This window comes from Acyrthosiphon pisum, chromosome X (genome assembly GCF_005508785.2).
Source record: "Acyrthosiphon pisum isolate AL4f chromosome X, pea_aphid_22Mar2018_4r6ur, whole genome shotgun sequence".
Lineage (NCBI taxonomy): Eukaryota > Metazoa > Arthropoda > Insecta > Hemiptera > Aphididae > Acyrthosiphon > Acyrthosiphon pisum.
This window is the reverse complement of record NC_042493.1, coordinates 872,710-881,595: the sequence shown is the minus strand read 5'-3', so window position 1 is coordinate 881,595 and position 8,886 is coordinate 872,710. Positions and strand designations below refer to the sequence as shown.

The window sequence follows — 8,886 nt, the reverse complement described above, 5'->3', positions numbered from 1 at the left end:
CATGTGAAAATCTCTTTACAATATTATTCTTTATGTAAAAATATTAAATAAATAATAATTCGCCAATCAAATGTTCAATCTTCATTTTAATCACTCACTTTGTATAACTTAAAAACTTTATTGAGGTTTGCTTATGGTACAGGGAAACGTAATTTTTCAGACATTATATCAATTAAATAGACGATTAAAATCATTGAATAATATATATTAACAACAAGACGCGTGTAAAAATGAAATAAGCAATACCAGTGATGAGAATCCTGAATTTAAATGGGCACTGGTTCAAATATTATACAGAAACGTGTATAAAAATAAAACCAAACAGAGAGCGTGTAAAACGAGAATATATAAGTTTGTCATAAATACAATTTTAAAATATTTATGGGTAGATGTACATTAGTTGGAATTCAAGTCAAAACTATAGATACTTCATGTTTAACAATGACGTAGAAAATTCACAATATTAAAGTAGCAGCAATAAAGTATTTCGACAGTAAATGAGTCATTTCCAGAGATAATAATCACAAATGACGTAAAATAAAATATTCTTATATTCAACTTAATAATAAACATGTTTTGATTTTAAACAGTAACAATTTTTATATTAAAATGTTTTAATGTGTTAAAAAAAGTAATTCTTTTACGTAGGTCTTAGACTATCTCAAAAACAAACACACACATCAACAAAATTTATGAACTAACTAGCTACTAGAATGTTCTAACAATGTAGTATTACATGATTTAGAGATGTTCATATGCACTGTTATTCATAAATTAATGTACAGAAACAAGTTTTTTATAGAAATATTATTGAAATTAATAACAACATAATCTGATGACCATAAAAGTAATGAGAAATGTAATTATTGCAAAAGTTATACGACTGTTGATACGTAGTAAGATTGTAATGTCTGAATACAATTTTACCCACGTGTTTCTTTCCATTATAAACTCTTTCCCATGGAATTTGTCTAAAAAACAAATATGATGTTTGATTTATATGGATTCCCAAATCCTTCTGTCATGACTGAAGGTTGTATTATATTCTTTTGTTTATGTATAGAAGACAAACATTTTTTGTGGTTGATGCATACCTCTTCACGAATCCGTAGAACCTAAAGGAACATACATAACACGTTACCCATCAATAACAAAGATTTAACTTTATAATTAAAATAAATGGAAATACTGTACTTATATGCCACTGAATAAAATATTAACAGTGTGAATCTCTAGTACATGGACTTCTAGTGCCAATCAATCATGATATTGACATTAACAATGTTGATCCACATATATGCAAAACACATTACCTGCAATAAAAATAGAAACAATAGGAAGTTAACAAACTGTTTGATGTTAACAAACAAATGTACATAAATTTAAAAAAATTCCAAAATTATCTTGAGCCTGTTCCTATTAAAATACAATTAACATTTAACCAGATAATAGAATATCGAACGATTGTGATATTCATTTTTGAAAATATACAATTCTACATATTATTTTAATGTTCAGAGCAAGAAAACTCTATTCTTGTCGTTGATAATCTATTCAGAATCAAGTGTGCATGTGAAAATCTCTTTACAATATTATTCTTTATGTAAAAATATTAAATAAATAATAATTCGCCAATCAAATGTTCAATCCTTCATTTTAATCACTCACTTTGTATAACTTAAAAACTTTATTGAGGTTTGCTTATGGTACAGGGAAACCTAATTTTTCAGACATTATATCAATTAAATAGACGATTAAAATCATTGAATAATATATATTAACAACAAGACGCGTGTAAAAATGAAATAAGCAATACCAGTGATGAGAATCCTGAATTTAAATGGGCACTGGTTCAAATATTATACAGAAACGTGTTTAAAAATAAAACCAAACAGAGAGCGTGTAAAACGAGAATATATAAGTTTGTCATAAATACAATTTTAAAATATTTATGGGTAGATGTACGTTAGTTGGAATTCAAGTCAAAACTATAGATACTTCATGTTTAACAATGACGTAGAAAATTCACAATATTAAAGTAGCAGCAATAAAGTATTTCGACAGTAAATGAGTCATTTCCAGAGATAATAATCACAAATGACGTAAAATAAAATATTCTTATATTCAACTTAATAATAAACATGTTTTGATTTTAAACAGTAACAATTTTTATATTAAAATGTTTTAATGTGTTAAAAAAAGTAATTCTTTTACGTAGGTCTTAGACTATCTCAAAAACAAACACACACATCAACAAAATTTATGAACTAACTAGCTACTAGAATGTTCTAACAATGCAGTATTACATGATTTAGAGATGTTCATATGCACCGTTATTCATAAATTAATGTACAGAAACAAGTTTTTTATAGAAATATTATTGAAATTAATAACAACATAATCTGATGACCATAAAAGTAATGAGAAATGTAATTGTAACAAAAGTTAAACGACAGTTGATACGTAGTAAGATTGTAATGTCTGAATACAATTTTACCCACGTGTTTCTTTCCAATATAAACTCTTTCCCATGGAATTTGTCTAAAAAACAAATATGATGTTTGATTTATATGGATTCCCAAATCCTTCTGTCATGACTGAAGGTTGTATTATATTCTTTTGTTTATGTATAGAAGACAAACATTTTTTGTGGTTGATGCATACCTCTTCACGAATCCGTAGAACCTAAAGGAACATACATAACACGTTACCCATCAATAACAAAGATTTAACTTTATAATTAAAATAAATGGAAATACTGTACTTATATGCCACTGAATAAAATATTAACAGTGTGAATCTCTAGTACATGGACTTCTAGTGCCAATCAATCATGATATTGACATTAACAATGTTGATCCACATATATGCATAACACATTACCTGCAATAAAAATAGAAACAATAGTAAGTTAACAAACTGTTTGATGTTAACAAACAAATGTACATAAATTTAAAAAAATTCCAAAATTATCTTGAGCCTGTTCCTATTAAAATACAATTAACATTTAACCAGATAATAGAATATCGAACGATTGTGATATTCATTTTTGAAAATATACAATTTTACATTTTATTTTAATGTTCAGAGCAAGAAAACTCTATTCTTGTCGTTGATAATCTATTCAGAATCAAGTGTGCATGTGAAAATCTCTTTACAATATTATTCTTTATGTAAAAATATTAAATAAATAATAATTCGCCAATCAAATGTTCAATCCTTCATTTTAATCACTCACTTTGTATAACTTAAAAACTTTATTGAGGTTTGCTTATGGTACAGGGAAACCTAATTTTTCAGACATTATATCAATTAAATAGACGATTAAAATCATTGAATAATATATATTAACAACAAGAGGCGTGTAAAAATGAAATAAGCAATACCAGTGATGAGAATCCTGAATTTAAATGAGCACTGGTTCAAATATTATACAGAAACGTGTTTAAAAATAAAACCAAACAGAGAGCGTGTAAAACGAGAATATATAAGTTTGTCATAAATACAATTTTAAAATATTTATGGGTAGATGTACATTAGTTGGAATTCAAGTCAAAACTATAGATACTTCATGTTTAACAATGACGTAGAAAATTCACAATATTAAAGTAGCAGCAATAAAGTATTTCGACAGTAAATGAGTCATTTCCAGAGATAATAATCACAAATGACGTAAAATAAAATATTCTTATATTCAACTTAATAATAAACATGTTTTGATTTTAAACAGTAACAATTTTTATATTAAAATGTTTTAATGTGTTAAAAAAAGTAATTCTTTTACGTAGGTCTTAGACTATCTCAAAAACAAACACACACATCAACAAAATTTATGAACTAACTAGCTACTAGAATGTTCTAACAATGTAGTATTACATGATTTAGAGATGTTCATATGCACCGTTATTCATAAATTAATGTACAGAAACAAGTTTTTTATAGAAATATTATTGAAATTAATAACAACATAATCTGATGACCATAAAAGTAATGAGAAATGTAATTATTGCAAAAGTTATACGACTGTTGATACGTAGTAAGATTGTAATGTCTGAATACAATTTTACCCACGTGTTTCTTTCCAATATAAACTCTTTCCCATGGAATTTGTCTAAAAAACAAATATGATGTTTGATTTATATGGATTCCCAAATCCTTCTGTCATGACTGAAGGTTGTATTATATTCTTTTGTTTATGTATAGAAGACAAACATTTTTTGTGGTTGATGCATACCTCTTCACGAATCCGTAGAACCTAAAGGAACATACATAACACGTTACCCATCAATAACAAAGATTTAACTTTATAATTAAAATAAATGGAAATACTGTACTTATATGCCACTGAATAAAATATTAACAGTGTGAATCTCTAGTACATGGACTTCTAGTGCCAATCAATCATGATATTGACATTAACAATGTTGATCCACATATATGCATAACACATTACCTGCAATAAAAATAGAAACAATAGTAAGTTAACAAACTGTTTGATGTTAACAAACAAATGTACATAAATTTAAAAAAATTCCAAAATTATCTTGAGCCTGTTCCTATTAAAATACAATTAACATTTAACCAGATAATAGAATATCGAACGATTGTGATATTCATTTTTGAAAATATACAATTTTACATTTTATTTTAATGTTCAGAGCAAGAAAACTCTATTCTTGTCGTTGATAATCTATTCAGAATCAAGTGTGCATGTGAAAATCTCTTTACAATATTATTCTTTATGTAAAAATATTAAATAAATAATAATTCGCCAATCAAATGTTCAATCCTTCATTTTAATCACTCACTTTGTATAACTTAAAAACTTTATTGAGGTTTGCTTATGGTACAGGGAAACCTAATTTTTCAGACATTATATCAATTAAATAGACGATTAAAATCATTGAATAATATATATTAACAACAAGACGCGTGTAAAAATGAAATAAGCAATACCAGTGATGAGAATCCTGAATTTAAATGGGCACTGGTTCAAATATTATACAGAAACGTGTTTAAAAATAAAACCAAACAGAGAGCGTGTAAAACGAGAATATATAAGTTTGTCATAAATACAATTTTAATATATTTATGGGTAGATGTACGTTAGTTGGAATTCAAGTCAAAACTATAGATACTTCATGTTTAACAATGACATAGAAAATTCACAATATTAAAGTAGCAGCAATAAAGTATTTCGACAGTAAATGAGTCATTTCCAGAGATAATAATCACAAATGACGTAAAATAAAATATTCTTATATTCAACTTAATAATAAACATGTTTTGATTTTAAACAGTAAAAATTTTTATATTAAAATGTTTTAATGTGTTAAAAAAAGTAATTCTTTTACGTAGGTCTTAGACTATCTCAAAAACAAACACACACATCAACAAAATTTATGAACAAACTAGCTACTAGAATGTTCTAACAATGCAGTATTACATGATTTAGAGATGTTCATATGCACTGTTATTCATAAATTAATGTACAGAAACAAGTTTTTTATAGAAATATTATTGAAATTAATAACAACATAATCTGATGACCATAAAAGTAATGAGAAATGTAATTGTAACAAAAGTTAAACGACAGTTGATACGTAGTAAGATTGTAATGTCTGAATACAATTTTACCCACGTGTTTCTTTCCAATATAAACTCTTTCCCATGGAATTTGTCTAAAAAACAAATATGATGTTTGATTTATATGGATTCCCAAATCCTTCTGTCATGACTGAAGGTTGTATTATATTCTTTTGTTTATGTATAGAAGACAAACATTTTTTGTGGTTGATGCATACCTCTTCACGAATCCGTAGAACCTAAAGGAACATACATAACACGTTACCCATCAATAAAAAAGATTTAACTTTATAATTAAAATAAATGGAAATACTGTACTTATATGCCACTGAATAAAATATTAACAGTGTGAATCTCTAGTACATGGACTTCTAGTGCCAATCAATCATGATATTGACATTAACAATGTTGATCCACATATATGCATAACACATTACCTGCAATAAAAATAGAAACAATAGTAAGTTAACAAACTGTTTGATGTTAACAAACAAATGTACATAAATTTAAAAAAATTCCAAAATTATCTTGAGCCTGTTCCTATTAAAATACAATTAACATTTAACCAGATAATAGAATATCGAACGATTGTGATATTCATTTTTGAAAATATACAATTTTACATTTTATTTTAATGTTCAGAGCAAGAAAACTCTATTCTTGTCGTTGATAATCTATTCAGAATCAAGTGTGCATGTGAAAATCTCTTTACAATATTATTCTTTATGTAAAAATATTAAATAAATAATAATTCGCCAATCAAATGTTCAATCCTTCATTTTAATCACTCACTTTGTATAACTTAAAAACTTTATTGAGGTTTGCTTATGGTACAGGGAAACCTAATTTTTCAGACATTATATCAATTAAATAGACGATTAAAATCATTGAATAATATATATTAACAACAAGACGCGTGTAAAAATGAAATAAGCAATACCAGTGATGAGAATCCTGAATTTAAATGGGCACTGGTTCAAATATTATACAGAAACGTGTTTAAAAATAAAACCAAACAGAGAGCGTGTAAAACGAGAATATATAAGTTTGTCATAAATACAATTTTAAAATATTTATGGGTAGATGTACGTTAGTTGGAATTCAAGTCAAAACTATAGATACTTCATGTTTAACAATGACGTAGAAAATTCACAATATTAAAGTAGCAGCAATAAAGTATTTCGACAGTAAATGAGTCATTTCCAGAGATAATAATCACAAATGACGTAAAATAAAATATTCTTATATTCAACTTAATAATAAACATGTTTTGATTTTAAACAGTAACAATTTTTATATTAAAATGTTTTAATGTGTTAAAAAAAGTAATTCTTTTACGTAGGTCTTAGACTATCTCAAAAACAAACACACACATCAACAAAATTTATGAACTAACTAGCTACTAGAATGTTCTAACAATGTAGTATTACATGATTTAGAGATGTTCATATGCACCGTTATTCATAAATTAATGTACAGAAACAAGTTTTTTATAGAAATATTATTGAAATTAATAACAACATAATCTGATGACCATAAAAGTAATGAGAAATGTAATTATTGCAAAAGTTATACGACTGTTGATACGTAGTAAGATTGTAATGTCTGAATACAATTTTACCCACGTGTTTCTTTCCAATATAAACTCTTTCCCATGGAATTTGTCTAAAAAACAAATATGATGTTTGATTTATATGGATTCCCAAATCCTTCTGTCATGACTGAAGGTTGTATTATATTCTTTTGTTTATGTATAGAAGACAAACATTTTTTTGTGGTTGATGCATACCTCTTCACGAATCCGTAGAACCTAAAGGAACATACATAACACGTTACCCATCAATAAAAAAGATTTAACTTTATAATTAAAATAAATGGAAATACTGTACTTATATGCCACTGAATAAAATATTAACAGTGTGAATCTCTAGTACATGGACTTCTAGTGCCAATCAATCATGATATTGACATTAACAATGTTGATCCACATATATGCATAACACATTACCTGCAATAAAAATAGAAACAATAGTAAGTTAACAAACTGTTTGATGTTAACAAACAAATGTACATAAATTTAAAAAAATTCCAAAATTATCTTGAGCCTGTTCCTATTAAAATACAATTAACATTTAACCAGATAATAGAATATCGAACGATTGTGATATTCATTTTTGAAAATATACAATTTTACATTTTATTTTAATGTTCAGAGCAAGAAAACTCTATTCTTGTCGTTGATAATCTATTCAGAATCAAGTGTGCATGTGAAAATCTCTTTACAATATTATTCTTTATGTAAAAATATTAAATAAATAATAATTCGCCAATCAAATGTTCAATCCTTCATTTTAATCACTCACTTTGTATAACTTAAAAACTTTATTGAGGTTTGCTTATGGTACAGGGAAACCTAATTTTTCAGACATTATATCAATTAAATAGACGATTAAAATCATTGAATAATATATATTAACAACAAGAGGCGTGTAAAAATGAAATAAGCAATACCAGTGATGAGAATCCTGAATTTAAATGGGCACTGATTCAAATATTATACAGAAACGTGTTTAAAAATAAAACCAAACAGAGAGCGTGTAAAACGAGAATATATAAGTTTGTCATAAATACAATTTTAAAATATTTATGGGTAGATGTACGTTAGTTGGAATTCAAGTCAAAACTATAGATACTTCATGTTTAACAATGACATAGAAAATTCACAATATTAAAGTAGCAGCAATAAAGTATTTCGACAGTAAATGAGTCATTTCCAGAGATAATAATCACAAATGACGTAAAATAAAATATTCTTATATTCAACTTAATAATAAACATGTTTTGATTTTAAACAGTAAAAATTTTTATATTAAAATGTTTTAATGTGTTAAAAAAAGTAATTCTTTTACGTAGGTCTTAGACTATCTCAAAAACAAACACACACATCAACAAAATTTATGAACAAACTAGCTACTAGAATGTTCTAACAATGCAGTATTACATGATTTAGAGATGTTCATATGCACTGTTATTCATAAATTAATGTACAGAAACAAGTTTTTTATAGAAATATTATTGAAATTAATAACAACATAATCTGATGACCATAAAAGTAATGAGAAATGTAATTATTGCAAAAGTTAAACGACTGTTGATACGTAGTAAGATTGTAATGTCTGAATACAATTTTACCCACGTGTTTCTTTCCAATATAAACTCTTTCCCATGGAATTTGTCTAAAAAACAAATATGATGTTTGATTTATATGGATTCCCAAATCCTTCTGTCATGACTGAAGGT

The 8,886-nt window shown here is 26.2% G+C and overlaps 1 long non-coding RNA gene across 7 annotated transcripts in view; it reads right to left on the bottom strand.

Annotated features, from left to right (window-relative positions):
• Positions 1 to 579: 579 nt before the first annotated feature.
• The window catches only part of LOC103310162, a 10,629-nt gene continuing 2,322 nt past the window's right edge, over positions 580 to 8,886 (bottom strand). Inside the window, exons 1-11 of one of the 7 annotated variants that reach the window (XR_510966.2) lie at positions 8,783 to 8,886; positions 7,476 to 7,594; positions 7,208 to 7,396; positions 5,905 to 6,023; positions 5,642 to 5,825; positions 4,335 to 4,453; positions 4,072 to 4,255; positions 2,765 to 2,883; positions 2,502 to 2,685; positions 1,195 to 1,313; positions 580 to 1,115 (exon numbers count right to left, since the gene is read on the bottom strand). This is a non-coding gene — a long non-coding RNA (uncharacterized LOC103310162). Of the gene's footprint in view, positions 1,116 to 1,194; positions 1,314 to 2,501; positions 2,686 to 2,764; positions 2,884 to 4,067; positions 4,256 to 4,334; positions 4,454 to 5,637; positions 5,826 to 5,904; positions 6,024 to 7,207; positions 7,397 to 7,475; positions 7,595 to 8,778 lie in introns of all 7 variants that reach the window. The other 6 variants (XR_510967.2, XR_510968.2, XR_510965.2 and 3 more) reach the window with 6 other exon arrangements.